The sequence below is a fragment of the Macaca thibetana genome, chromosome 3 (genome assembly GCF_024542745.1).
Source record: "Macaca thibetana thibetana isolate TM-01 chromosome 3, ASM2454274v1, whole genome shotgun sequence".
Classification (NCBI taxonomy): domain Eukaryota; kingdom Metazoa; phylum Chordata; class Mammalia; order Primates; family Cercopithecidae; genus Macaca; species Macaca thibetana.
The window spans coordinates 75422859-75445020 of NC_065580.1; the positions used below are offsets into that span (position 1 = coordinate 75422859).

General features: G+C 38.5%; 1 protein-coding gene across 5 annotated transcripts in view; it reads left to right on the top strand.

Moving 5' to 3' along the window:
- DYNC1I1 (dynein cytoplasmic 1 intermediate chain 1) overlaps window positions 1-22162 on the top strand; it is a 318520-nt gene that overhangs the window by 214893 nt on the left and 81465 nt on the right. The gene's annotated exons all lie outside the window — the stretch shown is intronic.

Consider the following 22162-nt stretch of genomic DNA (forward strand, 5'->3'; position numbering starts at 1 on the left):
AATGTTTTGGGAAAGTGGCAACCCCCCCCGCCCAGACAGTTAGGAAGCTTGGCTGGGGACTGTGTGCCATTTTCTTTCTATTTAAAACAGCCCCCATGAGGATGAGTTTATAAAGACCTCACACTTATGAAGAAATCGTGGTGTGCCACTTCCTCTGCTTAAAAGCAACATATGCTTGCCCACCCACGTGGACATCCTCAGAGCACTACCATTTCAAGTCTCCTACTCTCTTGGAAATGCAGTTCAATGGATTTTGCCGATTTTAAGTTTGTGGGCGCCATATTGCTTAACAGATAATACTTTTGTAGCCGGCGTGGGGCAAGACTTACCACCCATATTTCTTGAGTTACTTGGAAATACAGATGCTGTTTCTGGTTTGAAAATGCAGAGCTAATTTCAAATATGTTTGTATTTTTCATTCCTTCTCTCTGTGGACACGTCTTCTCTTCCACTTGACACAATACAGGCTGAAATTATGGTACCCTTGGACACGTTCAGCATTGCTCTGTTGCCATGACTCTGCCTAAATAATAGGCCTCAGCATAGGCCAATACACCAACCCTTTTATTAATGCTCCTATCCTGTGATTATGCATAGGCAAATAAAAAACAAACATTTCAGCTCAAAATTGCAGTTCCTCAAATGTTACAATTCAGAGGTACTGAGTGGCAGATTACTCTGAATACAAATACATCATTTGAAAAGGGTGGGTAAACCTGTTGATTTTTGGAAGCTTAGTGCCATTTTCTATCTAAGAGCCAAGTATCTTTTTGAACTAAAATATGTTTAGACTTTAGAGTATTATCAGATACAATTTGGGGAATAGGAGCGGCTGGAATAGAGTCCCAGCCTCAACCTGATTGAGTAACTTCTAACTCTGGCCATGTTTTTCTAATTTGCTATCTCAAAAACAACTTAACAAGAAGTCTAGGTCTGTATGGTAAATAACCTTTATTTTCTGAGCCTTTGAAATAAGAACGGTTCTTTCTTTCTCTTTTTCTTTTTCTTTTTTTTTAAGATTTTCAAGTCAGCTTGATATGCTCCTTCTGTAATCATAGAAGCACAAAATCCTAATTTTGTTCAGTTTTACAAGGTTTGCTAAACTCCCAGGAAAATACTGTGAGGGTTAAGAAATAAAGAAAAGCACATTTTTGAAAAACAGTGCCTTTTATTTTGATATTACAGGAAGTATATCTTTGATTTAAAAAATCTAATAATAATACATTATTATAATCAATATGTATGATCTTTATTATGATTTTTAAATTTTAATTATATTAACTGACTACAGGTTTTAGGAATCAACTGTAAATTACTTGTTTTGCCACATGACAATAGTTAATACTAGTATTAATTGAAAGGGCATTAGTGTGTGTGTGTGTGTGTGTATCTTTGGAACCATTGACTAAACATTTCTCCAACAATTTTTTTTTTAGTTTCTCCCTTAATGATCCAATATATGTCATTGAGAAGAAAATACACTGATGATTTCAAAAAAAGCAAGAGGTACCCTAAATATATTAACAAGGTAGTCATACCAGAGTTACCAAAAGATACTGAGTAAAATAGTTGATTCCAAAAACTTGTAGTCAGCACTTTGATACACATGATACTCATGAAGTTGGGATAAAAGCCAGGTAAATATCACTGGCTGCCAAAGAAAAATAAAATTGCTATGATATTTAGTATTTCTGAACTGTTGGGAGATCAAATCAGGAAACATTCAGCAGCCAAGGAAGTCCTAGATAAAATAGTGATGGAGGTTAGGTAGACGGATAAGATAATAAAGGCAATTTGGTTACCGTTGTACTAAAGTGTGATACCTGTAGCAATATCTACGTGTTTCTGTATTTTAAATTTTCCTAACACTTCTGCCTTCATGATCTCATTGATTGTACAACAGAGAGGTAGGAAAAATGTTATTATTCTCTTTTTCCAGTTGAGAGATTTTATACTTTAGAGGTTACCCAGCTAGTGAACAGTAGAGCCAGTCCTGGAACTGAGGCTTATTCTATCACATACATTGTGCCATCACCCAGGCTGCCTTCTAAAAACGTGAGCAGACATGGGACTTGATAGCAAAGGCTGTACAGCCCATTCAAGGTATATTTTTGGCCACGTACCCTTATAAGGTATTGATTAGACATGGTTCTAGACATGGCTATCTTTACCACCTTCTAACCCTAAATGGAAATTTAGAGATCCCACAGAATTAAAATATATATGTGGAAAAACCAAAGCCCTCACTCACTGACCTATAACTTTCCTTCTATGTCCTATCTGATCTTTGCTAAATCTTATTACAACTGGTCCTTTCTAGACACTAACTCAGGGAAATCAGGTCTTTTTAACGTGCTTCCACATTCTGCTGTGATGTTCTGATAATTTCAAAACTAGACAATACATTACTTAGAAAAAGGGCAGAGGTAGAGAGTAGCAAGAGTACCTCATGATGACTGTACTTTTATAATTTTGGAGTAATTGCATTAGCTATTCATTTCCTGCTGATCTCTGCTGATTCTTCATATTTTTAAAAAGTGTATAATTCAGCTACTCGGGAGGCTGAGGCAGGAGAATGGCGTAAACCCGGGAGGCGGAGCTTGCAGTGAGCTGAGATCCGGTCACTGCACTCCAGCCCTGGGGGACAGAGCGAAACTCCGTCTCAAAAAAAAAAAAAAAAAAAAAGTGTATAATTGTAAGCAAAACCAATGGATCAGAAAAGCATTGTTTCAGTCAGTGGAAAGCAAATGCACAAGAAACAGACATCAGCTCCATGGTGTTTTGTAAAGACTGACAAGCTTTTAGCCTACTCATAAAAAGGTTTTAGTATACAGTTTCATTTCTCTGTGTTATGGATAGCAAGGCCAAAATATATCTTCTACTGTCACGGGCAGTTTTGGTGTCTTTACTAAACTGAATTTTTAGTATGAGCTCTGGTCCTGCATTTTCTATTTTTATTTCAATAAAAACTGTCTATACTTGGAAAATATTGGTGGACCCTGCATAGAAATCAGCCACTCAGCCTCGTAGCACACTCTGGCAGTGCTCCTGCTGTCTTCTGTAGTGGCTTCCACACACTGTCATTAGATTATGTGTCTGACCACCCTGCATTGCTTACCCTGGTGTGGTCTTTCTCTTTTAAATGGAATGAATAGAATCAGAAATATATACCTTAGAATTATCTGCATTGAGGTAAATGGAAAAGCTATGTTTAGAGTCTTAGCTTGGTCAGAGGTTTTTATTTTTACTTTTACTTTTTCCCGATTTGGTTTCTTAGTTCTTGGCAATCTCTTTTAGAGGGGGATCTGACAATGACCTGAAACTGACAATGACCTGAAACCCTTGCGATTTCAGGGCAAAGCAGAATGCGAAGTAGGTAATATCAGCTAACCTCATTTGTGTCAGTGTTTAAGCCCTCAGTCTTTATTCCTACATGGGCTTCACTTCCCATTAAGATTCTATAAAGGGTGCAGATGTCATTGCTGCACACGGCCTCAGCTGCCCAGTGTTTGATTCTGTATGAGGTTCCTGCTAACCTCAAAGAGAGTTCCACCTGTGAAGAGTGACGGTAACATAGGAGGGAGTGTGGGCTGGTGGTTAGGACAGGGAGAGAAAGTTGGGACTTGGAGTTCCATTCCTAGCTGACCACACTGCTGAGTGACCCTGGGTGAGTCATGGGGGCCTTATTGTTGTGTTTCCCAATCCCATGCAAAGAAGACTTTCTCTAGTCTCTAGTGTAATTGTAAAGTTTATTTCGATAAACCTCGTTTCTTCCTCCATCAATTTTTGGCCCTCCTCCAACCCAGTTGTGGTCTGCAATCCAAATCTACAAAACAGCTGTGAATGCAAAGATGTAAATTAATTGACATTAATTTTATAAAGTATATTTTGACCAGAGAAGTGTTAAAATCTCCTTAAGGATTTTTATTTATTTTTTTAAATGAAAAGAAGAGTAACTTGCTTATGGCCCAGCTGATAAAAAGAAAAAGGCATCTTATAAGCTTTTCTCTTGCCTAGGCTAAGAAGTGGTGATTACAGATCAAAAAAGAGAAATGGATAAAAGAATAGAAAGTTCTTTGACAATTACTGCTTCATATTTAGTATGAATTCCTGGGATTCAAAATGAAAGCACATAGTAGGTGCTTTATAATTGCCAGATAAACTCCATGGCTAAGAATATGAAAACCAGAGTGAGACCTAAACAGTTTTCAAATGTGATATTCAAAGTACCTCAGGATGGGAAAACAGAATAGGAAACCTCAACCAGTGTAACATAGATTATCATACACATTTTGAAGAATAAAATCATGGAAAATTTAAACTTACTTTTGACATAAAGTTAAAATTAAACTCTTACGTAAAAGATACAACTTACAGGGATCAGACCAGAGAAATAGTGCCACAACATTGCTACTTTGTGCCTTTCGGAAAAGACATAAGGGAATATCAGTGTACATGCCAAAATGAAATGCAGACATCCCAAAACACTTCTTTTCTGCCAATTGAGTATGACCGATCCGATGAGCTAGACACTGATTCTTATTAAATCAAACAGCAGGAAGTTCATTTTGCTTTGCCCAGGAAGCTGGAAGCAGAAAACCTGCCTCTCCGGCTTTCTTTCTTTATCTACCCTCCTCTAGAGTCTTCTCCAAAAAGCAACTCATGAAGAAGCAGAAGTGATCATTGGGACACATCTAGGGATGTTAGAATTATCAGCTGGATTCTAGCAAAGAGATCGTATTCTAGGTGATTCCTCATCTGAAAACAGCAATGGCGGAGATTATTTCTATACCAAGTGAGCTATTTGATGCAGAGGATGCCATAAGAATACACCTTTAAACAAGTTGTTTTAAAATCGTTTTATTTGTCTTGCCATGTCACATTGCAAATGATCAAGCTAGAATTTCAGATCATTACAAAAACTGAGCCTCTTATTAGCATTTGCTGCATCCCATTAATGTGCACACATGTTGTCAACACAGAACTCCAGCACTGCTGATTCTGTCCAGTTCCCTAAATGCCCTTCCCTTCTCTCCCTATCCACTATGCTACAACTGTCTGAACCGGGATTTCTCCAGTGTGATTCATTCAGGAATTATCCTGGGAATTACGGATGCTGTGCAGTGAGAGCCAGATTGCAATATGAGCACGTTTTCTGGCCTGTCCCTCCATTCCCTTCAATACCCACCCACCTCCAGCCATTCACTGAGGTGAAAGAAGGCTTAGTCTCAGGAAGATGGGTGTTCTGAGGGATCTGGGTTGAATACAGATGGGATTCTAGCTACCTCTTAAGATTATAATGAGGATAATAGAAACAATATAGTTATATTAGTCTGCTCAGGCTGCTATAACAAAATAACATTGACTGGGCAGTTTATAAACAACAGAAATTTATTTTTTACTGTTTTGGAGTCTGAGAAGTCCACGGTCAAGGAGGCAGCAAATACTGAGCTAAAATGAGATCAGTATTTTAATAACTGGTAAGGTTATACTGTGTGTATAGCCTTACACATGATATAATCTGTGAGAACTCTCTTCTTGGCTTGCAGATGGCCACTGTCTTGCTGTGTCTTAACATGGTGGATGGAGAGAATGAGCTCTCTGATATCTCTTATAAGGACTCTAATCCTATCCTATCAGGTCCCTACCATTATGACCTCATAACCTTCATTACCTCCTTCTAGTCCCTGTTTCCAAATACAGTCACATTGAGGGTGAGGGCTTCAACATATGAATTTGGTCGCGATGAGGGGAAGTACAATTCAGTCCATAGTAATTGGTGAACTTGCTTTGAAATGATAAAAGTATTCTCTTTACATCTGTTTGTTTTATTATTATCGCATGATAGTCACGTGGGAAGAAGCTTAAACCTTGGCATTTTTATTTTTCTTGCTAGGATATATTCCTGAAGAAATTTCACCTAACTTAGATTCATTCATTTACCCATTCATGTGTTCATTCATTCAACAACTATTTTGGAGGTACCCACCATGGCCAGGCCCTCACAGCAATGATAGGCTGGAGGTGAGACCCTCTCCACAAGAGCCCTTCAGTTTTCCCCAATCCCAACCATGCTTAATTTTCCATCACCTGACTGACTTCTCTCAATTATTTCTATTGCCTGGGCCGTGTTCACATTGGTCAAATTTATATGTGTGTTCTTTATATTAAAATGCCGATTGATAGGGGGAACTTGAGACAATTCCAAAGTTCTCTCATCCCGACTATTTAACCATTTGTTTCCTAACTAAATGATGATGAGGCATTTTCTGAGTTCTGGGAGAAAGTTAAGTACATAGTGGTTAAGAGTGAGCTATAAAGCCACACAGCCTGGAATTAAAATTTGGATTCTACCACTTAGAAGCTCTGTGACATTGAGTGAGTCAAACAGTTGTTATGAGACTATGATAAATAAATAAACGTGATGTGTTTAGTGTCAGGCCCATAGTAAGTACCCAGTTAGTGTCAGCAATAGTTATTATTGAATATACAAGAATGAAATTCAAAATATTTAGCAATCTTTGTGTATTGTCCAAATCGTGTGGATGTGACCTCCCTCCTTAGTTGCTGAATGGCGGGTTGTGACTGAAGGGTTCTCCAGGGAAGTACCAATTCGTTCAGGCAGCAGGAGAGTGCTGGGGGCAGGTAGAGAAGGGCATCTTACCAATGAGTGCAAAATAAGCTCAGCATTTGTTGTTGTTGTTGTTTTTCATTTTTTAGACAGAGTCTCGCTCTGTCATGAGGCTAGAGTACAGTGGCACGATCTCGGCTCACTGCAACCTCCGACTCCCAGGTTCAAGCGATTCTCCTGCCTCAGCCTCCCAAGTAGCTGGGATTACAGGCACACACCACCACGCCCGGCTAATTTTTGTATTTTTTGGTAGAGACGGGGTTTCACCATGTTGGCCAAGCTGGTCTTGATCTCCTGACCTTGAGATTCTCCTGCCTTGGCCTTCCAAACTGCTGGGATTACAGGCGTGAGCCATTGCACCCAGCTGAGCTCAGCATTTTGATAACCCATAAGGTTATACTGTGTGTATGGCTTGAATATCATCCTGTTATTGTGCTTTTGCCACATTTGAGGTACAGATGCATTGGATTCCTTGGCTTGACTACTCACACTGATGGCCCCATGCCCCGGCTTCATAAATGAACCCTCTTGTACCTACATGGCTCACGTGGCTACAATGAATTATTTAGAGACTAACTGGCCATTTGCCGTGCTTAACACACTCTGTAGGCTATGAAGCAAGAATAAGGATGATGGGGCTGACCAATGTTTTCTACTTTCATTTAATACCAGTTTAGCATATCTGTTAAGAGCTGTCCCTCTTGGAGACACGTATGACCCAAGGACCCTTTGGTAGGACTTCCATTCTCTGAACTATCAGATTATGCATTTTCTTTATCCTACAACATTTTCATATAGGCAAGAGCAGGTTTAAAAGAATACCAGGTGGTCTGAAAGGAAAGAGAAGTCTCAGAAGGGCAACACCCTTCCTCAGAGATATGTGCATGGGGGACCTCCTTTCAGGAAAGGAACGAGTATGGAGCAGGAGTGGGCTGTAGTTGCCCCAGGCCAGATGAGTACCCACCAAGAGTGGACAGAGGCCACTACCACCTCCGAGAGGGATACTTGTACATTGCTTCATCTTGTTTATATTCTAGGGATGGAACCACTTCTAGACTCCAGACCATCTATTTTTTTTAAATATAGCTTTTTTCCCCCTCTGCAAACTAGGTCCACACTTTCTGATTTGTGTGCGTCTTTAAGTTGCCTAATATTGTTGGATGAATGGGGGTTTTTGAACACACTGTGTTATTAATACAGAGACTCATATTCTGCAGGAGTCACATTCTTATTTTAATTCATTTTAGACAGTGGCTTTGAGCAAAACTTAATTTTTGGAATTATTTGAAAGCATTTACTATTGTAGAGAATTTCTGCAAATAGAATCATCTTTACCTCCCGGGGAAGTTTTCTAACCTTTGTTGTAACAAATAGTCTATACTTTGCTTTTTCCATTTTTATATTTGGTTGTTTATTTTTCAATGGTATGTTCATTATTTGCCAAAGAATTGAACAAGATGTTTCTTTTATTAGGTGAAAAATTTATCTTCGTTAATTTTTAACTCTAATCTCCTTGAAAATATATTGAGTTTATGTCGTATATGCTACAAATTATTGTATCCATAATTATTTTATAACTTCACTGTTTTTTGTTCTCTAAAGCTGGTATATTTTTTCCTTTTGAGTTTTTAAACAAGTATTTCCAGCACCTATGAACAATAAGTTATGTAATGCAGCATTACATCTTTGCTTCTTCAATAACTTTGTCTAGTGTTATGTTGAGTAGTTGAAATTAAATTAAAATCCTTATTTCCTTAAAATGTTCATGATAAATATGGTCTTCTGAAAACTACAAAGAATAGGAGCAAAAACTGTACCCAAGTGCTCATGCTCACATAAATGCATGCGCGCGCACACACACACACACACACACACAACCAAGACTCTCAAATCCTAGTCAAAAGCTATATTTCACAAAAGAGAATTATAGTAACATTGATGGTTTGCCAAAACCTCAAGCAGTGACAAAATCCACAGTGTCCTGAAAGGGATGCCTTTGCAAAACCATGCCTCTCCAGATGGTTTAGATTAGAGACGTTTAAAAACACATGGCAGCATTAGTTTGGTTTAGAATTCATAGTTAATTCAGTAGATAAAATAATGCAAATTTGAAACCCTATCCTGTCTATCAGAAAAATCATCAAATCTTATGATTGCTCTTAGGAGGGGTTGGTATGTGATGTGTTGCTTTTTAAATTATCTAATTGAAATAATAAAATTAACCAAAAAAAAGTAAAAAGAGGATTAAAATATAAAAGTATGAGTAAAAACTTTCTTCTCTACAGAATATTTCTTCCTATAAGCTGTCATATCCAATCAGTTTGTATGGGATTCGACAGCCAATTGTCATTTCCTGAGATATATTCTGTGAAGAGGTTGTGTTACAGAGACAGCATGAAAAAATGGAAAAAATAATTCCAGAGCATCATGCCAAGAGAAGCCAAAATGTCCTTGAAGACCGCAAAGGGTTGCCTGGATCCCTTCACCTTGCTAATAATAGCAGATAAGCAGCTTACGCACACGTTTTTCCTTTGGCTTATTTAGCTTTGCCTCCTAGACACTTTCTAAAAGAGAGTGCTCTCAGTCCACATTTTAGTAAATTATTTTGCCTTATCTGTGATTTTTCATCTTGGGTGGGGGCTCATTGTGAACAGTGATGTTGTATATTGTGTTATCTGACACAAGACGTATAGTAGTTTCCCCAGGACCCTAAAAGGCTTCATCACTAAAAGCTCGGCTCCCACTGTCCCCTTCTTTATGTCTAAAATCAACAGTATCCCACCCTCTGCTCCCACAGTTGGACAGCCGGCAAACAACTCCTGGAAAAGAACTGCTGTATGGGAACAGTATTAATTTAATGATGTATATTATTGTGTATCCTACCAGCAGCACAAATGAAAGCATTCAGCAGATATGTTAAAATTGCCACTAGAAGAATGCTCACTCAAGGACTCAAAGCCTTTCAGAAAATCCACACAGGGAAAATATGGGACAAAGATTCTACAAAAATAGATTCAGAAGTTTTCAAAACACCGTTGCTAGGCTTTGAAGGGCTTGACTCTCAAAGTGGCCCAGTATTTACTTCCCCCTGAAAGTAACACATTTTGAGCATTTTTCCAAACATAAAAAGTAGAACTGTAGCTTCTAACGGCTAAAGGAGCTCCACTATCAAAGTAAACATGCTTCTTTGGCAGCAAGGACACGTGCGCGTGAAGAAAACTAGAGGGGAACAGGAAGAGCAGGAAGGTCCCTGTCACAGGAATTGGTGTGGATTCATGAGTATTTCAACTGTAGATTTAATTTTGTTTTAACCGTAGAGAAAATGCGTTGGCCAACCTTAACAATTGATCAACAGTTCTGCATATAGCCCCACTTAATATGTGTAACTGGAGATCTATTTTGTTGTTTCATCTAATAATCAATTTTTTAAACAAATGGGAATGGAGGATGACTTGGCAGGGGAAGATGCAAGCATTTGAGAGAATCCAGGCACTTTATCACAGGCATAAATGACACCATGCCAACCTATCTCCAAAAAACTTGTTGAAAAGACTTCACTCTTGGAGCAGATGCTCAGAGGAGAGAAAACCCCACCTGAGCCTTTCTCCGCTCTCCCCAGTCACACTCCTCACGATGACCCTGACATGTTTTATTGCGTGTTTTTTTGTGTGCTTTGTCAAATTTGTGAGTACTTGGCTAATTTTCAGAACAGAATTTCACTGGATGATCACTTCTCTATATTGAAAACTGCTTTACATAAATTTCCTGCCTTTAGAACATTCCAATGTGTTCTTCCCTTTGTATGAGGGATTTTGAGCCAAGTTTTGTAAAACATCACAAGTTTAGACAACATGGACAGAGAAGGCCAATTCTCAAATGAGATATGATTTACTAAAGAAGACCAGGATAATTAAATGATTTTTTTGAAAAACAAATCATCACAGTCTCCAAACTATCCTTTGTGTCAATAGGAATTTTCACTATATCAGGTCCTCTGATATGACAGCTGCTGATTTGGGACACTGTTACAGAAGTGAAACAGAACACCAATGCTGTGTTATAACTCAAACTTGTAATTAAACATCTGGGACCTGCCTGCTTTAACGAAGAGTTAAGAATATTTGGTTGGCTGTGTATCATATCTCTAAACTGATACTACTGTGATTTAATCATTACACATTGTGTACATGTATCAAAATATCACATGTACCCCCCAAAATATGTACAACTATGATATGCCAATAAAAAATACAAAACAAAAACAAAAACAAAGATTGAAGGACTTAGAAACTATTTATTTTCTCACATTATTCTTTTAGTTAGCAAGTACTCTTTTTTTCATACACCGTGCAAAGAGAAAAAAAATAGCCTTCATTATTTTGTTAAAATTTCACTAGTTAGCTAGTATTTGTGTTACAGGAATAATGTCAAAATAAATGGGAAATAGGCTCTGTGAGCCTTTCAGACCTATATTATTCCAAAACTAAATTTAAAATGTTTGTTCTTAAAAGCCTTTACGAATTCTTAAACAACGTCTGTATCATGGATACTTACCCTGAGGGATCCAAGAGTGTTGAATCTTGCCTACCAATGGAATGAATTCAAGCCATAAATATATTACTTGACTGTTCTCTACCTCAAAACTCTTCTAAAGCAAGGGAGGACAGAAATGGGAAGGTAAATAATATAGTTCGTGTTTTATATTCTGCATAGTTCCTGACGAAAACCCTTGGTGAGCTGTATGTGTGACTAGTTCATATTAATAATGGTTTGGGTGCAAAATTCAGAGACAGCGAAGAGTTGCAAAGTATACATCAGGAGAAATGAAAGTGTAGAGGTAGGGTAAGGCTTTCCATTGTTACCTGCATAACATAATTTGCCATACCCTTAGGTTGATGGCAGATCAACCCAGTGAAAAAACACTCTAAGCCTCTGGGTAGTATTTTTAAAAGAAGACTAATGGATTTTTACTGCCCAGTTCACATGTATCAAAGTAAGAAAGATGACGCCTTGGAAAACAGGCAATATCAGTTGAAGCAAAGCATAGTATAAATGCCAAGACCTATATTAGAATTTATATATGCCCAAAGCCTGTTTACTTGGAGCCCGAATTCTCACTGGCTCTGAGCCTGAGGGGCCATGATCCATTTCTCTGGTTAAGCTAGGTCAGTACCACCTGTGTTCCTACAGTGAAGTCAGAGCTGCTGAGATACGTGTACCCTCCAGCTGCTGTATTTATTATTCCACTTGGGAATGCTCTGCCCTTGAAGGCTCATCTGACCAGGGTGGGATCACAGGCAGCAGGTATGCCATGAACAACAAACCCATATTCTTAACATATGTTTAATTTGAGTAACTCTCCTCCTTTAAAATACCTCTTGATTCTAAATCCACATCCTGATTTGCCCACTCTTGTTACCATTTTCTGCTGCCTGTTCTGAATTAATCCTTTGAGGTGGTCATTCCCCGGAAAGAAAAGAGGAAAATGAGAAGAGAGATGCAAAGTTGGGAATGTGAATGAAAGAGAATGGGAGAGAGCAGAGGGAAGGGGATCATTAACTAGAGTCTGCTTTCATGAGCTAGATTTTCTTTGAGCTGTATAAGAAAGGAGAGGTAGAGGAAGAAGAGAAATAAAAAAAAAGCACTTGAAAGGTTATCCGTTAATATCCCTACTGAAGAATGAAAATCATTTTTTTTCAGTAGAGCTCAATTTACAGATTATTTTCATTCTCTGTCGTACTTCATCTCAAAGAATTGATATAATCTAAAAAGTGGTTAAAATTATTAAAATAGTTTCCATAGTAGAAAATTAAATGATTTTACTAACTGTCAAAGTCAGTGTTTAAACTGAGATAATTTGAATTATATTTTATATAGTGATCATGTCACTGGGATGTCTAAACATTCTTTGGAAAAGTAATAATCCCTGATTCTGATTTCTCATCAACAGAAAACTGACTAAAGGTTAAGATTATTAGCCACCAATTGCTGTTATTTGCAAAAAACCTAAAGAGAAGGCTGGTTTTCATAAAGATTTTTGAATTTAAATATATTCTCCACCTTGGAACAATTAACCCTTTAGGAGACTTTCTACATTTTTCTTAGGTATATTTTCTGCTCAGAGGGTCATGAAACTGCTTCAAATAGTTGATTTAAAATATATTTGAAAGTTAAATAGCAATATATTATGCTATTAAATATAAGACGGCAAAATATTATGTTGCTTCATAACATCAAATTTGTTTTCTGTCTATTTATCTATCTGTCTATCTAGCAATCAATCAAATACAGGTTTTCCTAGGCCACAGCAGACTGGTTTTTAAATGAAGTCATATTAACAGTGTAAAACGTATTTCTCTGGTCCTCACCTCATTTGAAACTTAGGCCCTCCGGGGTCTTCACATTCTCCCACGTTTTTCCTGGGAGTTCTCAGAGGGTGTTGCAAATGTGTTCATGAATAAGGTTCCAATAACTGCCCATGAAGCTAAAAGCAGCTTGCAATGACTCCAGCACTCAAGCCCCAAGGCCTTGCCCTCTGCCCTGTCCCCATTAGCATCGGAGGGCTGGCCTCACTCACTCCAGAGCAAGCTCCATCACTAGGTGCTGGTTTCCATTGCTGCAGCGCCATTGTTGCTGATGATGCTCCAGACCCCTGAGTAGTCCTGGGCCTTCCAGAACTGAAGCCAGCAGTCAGGGCATATTCCATGAAGGAGACAAAATTGATTCTCTCCTCCAAAGTGTGTATTCTTTGTCTGAAGGAAGCCTAAACACACAGGCTGGATACTCCACTTGTTCATAACAAATACAGTCTTTTCTGTTGTTCCAGTAGCACCCTTTTGCAAATAGAGCTCTGCAGACTTCTCCCACTGATCTGCTATTCATGCCTTCCACACCGTGAACACTGCTTAAACTCAAACCTGGCTACCTGTTTAATTATATTTCAAGTTTGAAATGTAATGCCGTTTACCTCAACACTGAGGCAGATGACTTTTTTTTTTTTTTTTAATAGAGTTTGGCTCTTTGTTGTCCAGGTTGGAGTGCAGTGGCGTGATCTTGGCTCACCGCAACCTCTGCCTCCCGAGTTCAAGCAATTCTTCTGCCTCAGCCTCCCAAGTAGCTGGGATTATAGGCATGAGCCACCACGCCCAGCTAATTTTGTATTTTTAGTAGAGATGGGGTTTCTCCATGCTGGTCAGGCTGGTCTCAAACTCCCGACCTCAGGTGATCTGCCCATCTCGGCCTCCCCAGACGACATTTTATTCAGAGCAATTCAACAGATATTTGTTGAACCTAGCACTGTGCTAGGTACTGAGGCCACAATGATAAATACGACCTTTTCCTTGCCTTTGAGGAATCTGTCCCTGCCCCACTAGGTCAAAAGCAAGAACAGGTGATCTGAGGTAGAATGCATGGTACAAAACAAATAACTAGTGAGTGGTCTACCCAGAACACCCCAGCCGCTGCATTGTCACCTGACTTAAGGTGGATGGTGGAGTGGAGGTGGGAATGGTTAGGTTCGTTTGTGGAAAAGGGCTTTGGAAGTCTGAGCTAGCTCACATTAGGAGGGAGGCGACCTCACATGAAGAATACCTACCTCCTACCTCAAGAGCCTGCAAATGTTTGGGGATGACTGGTGAACCACAGGTATTCCTAAGGCTGGTTCTTATTAGGCAGGGAAAACTAGAAGCCTCGCTTTTCCTCATCCTTGCTGTGGAATGAAACTAATAATGTCCGTTACTATTTAGACAAGTGAGTGAACGCTGTTTGTTTGAGAGATACTATTCCTGGGGAGGGTCTGACCAGTAGAAGCCTCTGAAGGGCTTTTTGGGGGTAGAGAGAGAGCCCAGCTAGAGGGTGGTTCAAGTAATGTAAGAATCAGTGGCAACTCTGTTAATGTCATTAGGTTAAACCTACCTAATCAAAATCATAAGGAAAGCCTTACCTTTGCATACATATTTTTTTTGTTGTCCAAATAAAACAAGTAGCCCAAAATCTAGCACAATGACTGTCTATACAGGGCTGAATATCTGTAAAAGAAAAACACCTAAAAGAAGTTTGCATTGCCAGATGCTTGGCATCATGTAATCAAAACATTTTGAATGTATTTTAAAATAGTCTTCCAGATGTGTGACAGCTTTCAGCTTAGCTACAGTCACTATCTACATTTTGGAAGGGGAGTGGAAAACTGAGTTCGTTATTCAAATCATACAGGAAAATTGAATCCTTATTGCCTTCCAAGTCTGATTGCCTTGGGAAAAGGTAGTTTTATTTTATTTTTTGCCTTTCTACCAATTTCTTCAACACTGTATTTGACCTGACAAATGTAAACACAGTAGAACTTTCCACAGTACCTTGCATTTGCCATAAGAAAGATGTTATTACCACCAAGGGTGACATTTCTTGACTGTGAAGTAGTCTAGTTATTTAGAATTCAACTTTTATTTTGTGCTTACTTTCCCTAGTTCTTGATATTAACTATACTTAATATGTACCAATTTACCCAGTTTCTTTTCATTTTAGGGCCCATGCTCAAGAACATGGAATTAACTAAGGAAAAAAAATAAGTAAAATAAAGTAGAGGGCTTTTTTTTTTTTTTTTTGCCTTTGAACTAGATTTTCCCAGAGAAATTCACATTCTTCAGTGAGAGTTATGTGCTATGTTAAACCCACTGTAGGATATTTATCTGTGCTCAAAGTAGGCACCACATATTAAGTGACCTACTAGTACCATAGGAAAAATTGCTCAGGAGAATTTGCACCTTGTGAAATTTGCAGTTATTTCCTCGTGGCCCACACAGAAATATTCTATTTGTGCTTAAGTCCATCAGTAAGTAAATCTGTGAATTTTGTTGTTGATATGGTATCATTGCCAATTTTAAAAGAAGAGAAGGCTTTACGTAGAAAATATTGAAGTGGTGGTATGTGTCGATCTAGTTCTCAATACATATCTTTCTGTCAACATACTTGAGTGTACTGTTCAGTTAACTTTCAATTATTCCTAATTAGTCTTTGATACCAGTTATATATGAGATACATTTTATAACTGGCAAATATAATTGGGCAAATATAATACATTGGCGTGTCTTTCTGAAGCTACAGTTAATTTAAAGATAAGACGGGATCCCTGTAATTGTACTGGTAGAGAATGGGTAGAAGTTTGCCCAAGTGACACATACCGATCAGCATAAAATGTCACTGCTTCAAAACAATTGAAAAACTTAAAAAATGAAAATATGTTCCTATGGTCTGCCAAAACCATCCTGACATTTTATCTGCATTGGTGGGAGGAGGGTTGGGGACAGTGGCGGGAAGTTTATTGTTACATTTTTTTCATGCCATGAGAACAAATTTGAAAAAGTTTTGACAAAAGGTGTATGGATTGTGATTGATGTGATGGTTGGTAGCACCTCTACTGAGAGAGTAGTTCTGTTAATGTAACTTAGACTTGAAAGATTTATTTTGGAGGAAGAGGGTCTGTGACTCATGGGTTACAAAATAACAGCAGAGTTTGGGTTTTTGCTAGTGGGTCTACAGTATGCTCTGTGTGTCTCTGCTTCAGTCTGAAGATTACTATCCTCTCTTTTTTGTTGGTTGATCTGTTTGAAATGGTAATTGGGAAAGGGGTTTAGTATGAGATAGGAAGTAGAAAGGAATTTTAAATCTCTATTCTGCCTGGAACTTTGGCTGTCTCAATATGGGAGTAAACAATTCAAATTAACCTCTTTAGGAAAATCTCACAACAGACTGTATTCTATCGGGGAAAGAAAGTGAAATAGAACTAGAGTCCATTTTTAAAGCCAAAACATAAACTCAGGTGAGCATGAGCTTGAGTGGGTATGAAGATTGTTTGGAAGTGTACAGTATGTATGTGACCATGACTTCAGCTAGTGATGAGCTGTGGGAATCAGCTGAATTTATACATACTTCTAAGTGCTTAATTTATCATTTTCTCAAAATATTTACAAGTTTATCAAGTATATGTTGACCACTCTGATAGAATAATGGCCTCCCAAAGACATCTCTATTCTTACACCAGGAACCTGTGAGTGTTACCTCAAGTGGCAAAAGGGACTTTGCAAATAGGATTAAATTAAGGATTTTCTAAAAAATATTTTCCGTGTGTTATTGGGGTACAGATGGTGTTTGCTTACATGAGTAAGTTCCTTAGTGGTGACTTGGGGAAGGGTGGGATGGGGGTGAGGGATAAAAGACTACAAATAGGGTGTAGTGTACACTGCTCAGGTTATGGGTACCCCAAAATCTCACAAATTAAGGATCTTGAAATGGAGAAGTTATCCTGGATTATGTGGATCGGCCCAATATAATCACAAGGTATCTCATAAGTGAAAGGGGGGGAGAGAGGCAAAGAGGGTCAGACTCAGAGAAGGAGGTGTGAGGATGGAAGCAGGATCAGAATGTGTGATGTGAGAAAGAGACTCAACCAACCATTGATGGCTTTGAGGGTGAAAGGTGCCATGAGGCAAGAAACAAGAGTGGCCTCTAGAAGTTGGAAAGAAAGCAAAGTAGTTGATTCTCCCCTAGAGCCTCCAAAAAGAAACATAGCACTGTTTACCCCTCAATTTTAGTCCTTCCAACCTCCAGAGCTGTAAGATAATAAATTTGTGTTGTTTTAAGCCACTAAATGTGTCATAATTTGTTTTTGTTTTGTTTTGTTTGAGACAGGGCCTTGCTCTGTCACCCAGGCTGGAGTGCTATGGCATGATCTCGGCTCACTGAAGCCGCAACCTTCTGGGCTCAAGTGATCCTCTTGCCTCAGTCTCCCAGGTAGCTGGGACTACAGGCATGTACTACCATGCCTGGCTAATTTTGTATTTTTTGTAGGGACAGGTTTTTGCCATGTTGTCCAGGCTGGTCTTGAACTCCTGGGCTCAAGTGATCCTCTTGCCTCAGCCTCCCAAAGTGCTGGGATTAGCAGGTAATTTGTTACTGCAGCAAGAGCAAACTAATGTTAATGCCTACCAACTCTTAGGAACTGGCTTAGGCACAAAGAACAACACAGAGAGAAGAGAAGCCCATCTCCTGCCCTTCTGAGGCTTCCAACTCCAACAGATCCATTTTATTATGCCGTGAAGAAATTAAGCCCAATAGAATTGACATGATTTTCACATAGAAAATCAGTCTTGAGTACCAGTGGATCCTTCCACTGCATCCATATCCTATGAATAGGATGAAGGGGAAAAAATCACATCCTGTCCCTTCCCCACAAACTTTGTATGTTACCTTAAGGGCTGCTGTCCTCTGACCAGAGCAGGAAACAAACAGCTTAATGACAATCAAATAACTTTTTACTTAGGAGGACTCATCTATAGAATAGAGTCATGCTTTTGCTTTCTGAAGAGCTAGAACGACCTACAGCCATTGAAGAAAGGGAAGATGACCTGTTCTCTCAGGCAGTGGCCCTTAACTTAATTGAAGAAACTACATCCTAAAGGAGTTAAGTCCCGTGAACCAAGTGACACAGCTATAGAAAGAGCCTTTCCAGAACGTGAGTTTCCTGACTCCCTTTTCAGTTTGTGCCCCTTCTCCCAGCAGACACGGAAGGTTGCAGCTGCTTTTTCAGAATCTGAAATAGGAACCCAGTGCCTTTCACTAACCTACTTCCCAGCACACCCTGTGGATTACAAAGGGAAATTAACATGTAAAGAAACCCTTTGGAAACTAAAGGAGTCATGTTAGTTCTCTTGCTATATTACTTGGCTGGTCTCACTGTTGGTGTCATTTTCAAGTGTGGGGCTTGATTTAATAGAGACAGCCAACAACTGTGGATCTAATCAAATGGGGCTCAAAGCACGTAACTTTCAGTGTAGGGAGCTGTAAGAAATATTTTCAAGTTTTGGAATGTTCTGACAGGAATGAGACAGAAAATATTCAAAGGAAGCTGGAAAATCAAGCTACGGATCTTGCTTTTCAGGTCTGTTATAGTCACTTTGTGAAGTATTGCAGACAATTCATTATAATTTATCACACTGATACTCATAGATTGGATGAAGCCCAAACACAACTGAGTTAGATGCATATTAAATTACCTCTTACTTAAAAGGAGGGTGGTCTTACCAGGGCAGGATGGAGTTCATTAGCAGGCTCAGAAGCTTTCCTTAACTCTTCATTATCTGGTTTCATATTATTCCTGGCTCCGCAGGATCATAGAACACCTTCGTTTTTTTCAACTCCTGGAGAATTGCACCGGGCACTTTGTGAATCTCACCAATCAACAATTCCAAAGATAAAAGACTCATCATCACAAGTCTATGCACAAAGCACAAATTATTGGGAAATCTGTTCCTATTCTTTGTATAAATTCATTTTTTTTCTTTTTTAGAGAAAAGAAAAAATACTGCCCTTGTGCATTTTAAGTTAGATTTGTATGAAGCAAAATGTTGCTTTTTATTATGATAATTGACTGACACATACATTGGGTGTAATCTAACATATGTTTAGGAATTTATTATCACATTTATTCTAGCTGACCCATAATATCTCACATATAAATTCGATGAAGAACATGGTTCAGAATAGAATTCTACTGACAGATGGTCTTTAATATGCCTCTAGACTCTTTTTCCTGAACTGGAAATTTCAGCCTCTATGTAAATGCCCCTTAATGTGTACATCCTACGTCTTATGATTGAAAATAGTATTTCCCTTGTGGACTGAGAAAAATCCCTGAAGTGTTGTAAATTTAATCATTTGATCCCCCCAGAATTTTTATTCACATATTTTTCTTTATCTCTTGGTTTGTTATTTTGTCCTTTTAAAAACCAGCTCAGGTTGAACTCTGGGGAATTTGATTCCCATTTGACTGTTGATCTTCCAAGTACACATAAATGTTGTGGTAAGAGGGAATTGCCTTCAGCTTAGAAATGAACCCACAAGGACACATTTCTGGTCCTTTCTACGCTGCAGCCATTCTCGGTCTATGGGTGTCTTGCAAAACTTCAAAGACTCTTCGGTGGACACAACAATGGTGTAGAAATTGAGGGCTTGGTAAGAATTGGGATTGGTTAACAATTTAAGACATAAGTTTACCCTTGTCCCTTCCATATATCGTATAGTACTAGCACTTAAATTCAGTTTTTTCAAGTTCTTTTTAGTACTTCAAAGTATCAGTTTATCGATAGAACCATCAAGGTAGACATAGTCCTAGAGGTCACCTGGTTCATCTTTGTTACTTAGGCATAAGCATGTCTAAGTCATTCTAGGCAAATAAAAAAAGACAAATCTTCAACTAACACTGTTTCTACCTTTGGCCTCATTGCTTTGTTGGGTGTAGGGCTTCACTTCTTATTGTCTTCTTCAAGGTTTATATTTACCACATAGTTTTAATGTGAAGAAGGACATATTCTTGCCAAATTATTTTATTTTCTTGCTAAATTTAGAATGATCCAGCTGCTTCTGTGTACTGTCACAGCTGGCAAAACCACCACAGTTATTCAGAAAAACTATGTGAAGACGCTCTGCATAGTGGAACACTTTAAGTTTTTTTTTTTTTTTTAATGGTCTCCCTATAATTTCTGACCTAAGTGCCTTGGTAATGATCTAATGTGGGCTAGTCCATGACTCTTTGGGTGGATCCTCCAAACGTAGATTTATTTTACCAGCAAGGGATTGAGTGACATATGGAGACTGAATTTTTTTCTTTTTTTCTCAGCGTCCTCAAACGACAAACCCCGAATCCTACAAATTCAAAAAGAAATTGTCCAAAGCAGGACACATGTATCATGAAATTGTTTTTAGACATTCTTGACAGTGCAACAGTTCTGAATCTGATTAGCTTATTTTTTTTTTGTATTGTGCTGGTAAAAAATAATACCTGATAACTGAATTCTTCTCTTGGATTCTGTAGCTGATGAATGTTATTGCTTCTTTTATATGGCCCAGGAAGGGAACACAGACTAAGAAGCTGGCTCTTCTTTTACATGCTTATTCTGTCAAGAACGAGAAGGAAGTACCATATTTTTGAATGCTGTATTTTCCTCCTTTGCAAGGACTTAGTACTTTTTCAATAAAAATAAATTTAATTTGTGGCTACACTTCAAGTAAGATAGTTTGATGTCAACGTACAGCAGTCCCAGCTCTGGACTTAGAGAAGTTGTGTGGCTGACTCCCTTAGCGTCACTTTTATGTGGTTGGGTTAGCCATTCTCAGAAACCCCAAACATTTCTGAAGATCCTAAAATGGAGACATTCACAAGTCTTCCCTCCCTTTTTGCTACTAATCTTTCATGTTTTAACAAGCACCGAAGTTAATGCTGCCTACACTTTTTCCTGTCAAATTGGAACTCTTTCTTCTGTCTCGAGTAATCTGTTCTCTCTAGTTCATACTTTCATAAATCAAAGGGGTGGATGTCAACACACACCATATCCAAATATCAGCTTCCTTTCTCTTAATTAAGCAGGATTTAGACATTTGATTTGAAGAAAACTGTTGCTTTTTAACATACAAAGGCAACCATATATTCATCTTCATCTCTTCCTGTTATTTTTTATCTCTATAAATAAAACAAAGTTTGCCTTCGCCTTGTACCACATCACTATTCCAGTCTAGGCCTAGAAACTTGGGTTTTATATTTTCTAAAAAAGAGACGAGAGACTTTGGTGAACTGTTGGCAGTCAGTACTGAAAAACCCACCTTTGATCTGAACATGCTTCAGTGAGCATTATTGTTAGATATTGATATTTTTGAACTTTTTCCTAAATGCAAGCCATCCTTTTATTTCCAAAATGTGACCATTTTGCCCAAGATTATTCTATCTCTCAATGAGACAACTGTGTAAAAAGTATGTATATTATTTCATATCATTTGAGTTCAGAAGAATGTTCCTCAGGTCCTGTGTTTATATCTCTAAGAAGTTCCATTTTTTATTAAAGCACACAATAGCGGCCCTATTCACTTTTCATAATAATAAATAATAATTCACATAATTATTTTGAAGAATAGACACATTCAATTTCAAAAGAACTTGTTGGATTGTAATGGCACTTTTGGTTTGTTTATGTAGTGACAAGATGAAAACAAAACATTTTCTCCCAAAGTGACACTCAATGCAGAGCTTGTCAGGAGTGACCCAATTGGTTTCCAAACTGCTAACTGTTCATTAGACTCTCCTGAAATGATTAATTGGTCTCAATCAGTTCCCAGCAGGAAGTACCCACCTCATGGTAAATATCACCACAATTGGTACTAATTAGCTCTGTTGTCACCTGTCCCGACTGATAGCCTGGGAGCTGAGTGAGGTGAGAGATCTCTACACCAGCAGCAGAAACCCAACTGGAGACACGTCAGAGACTCACTGCCAAGGCCACTGTAACAGGGAGGGAGCCCACAAGCCCTCTCTGCCATGTGGATATGCATGAGGCTTAGCCTGTGACTACCAGTCCCACAGAGGTGAGGAAGTAAGAAATGTGGTGCTCAGGCAGGACGCGTATCTCAAAGAGAAGAGGCACTTGAATTCAACCGATGCAAGTTTTCACAGTATATTGGTGTCAAAGTCACCCAAGCTGTAGTTCCAAT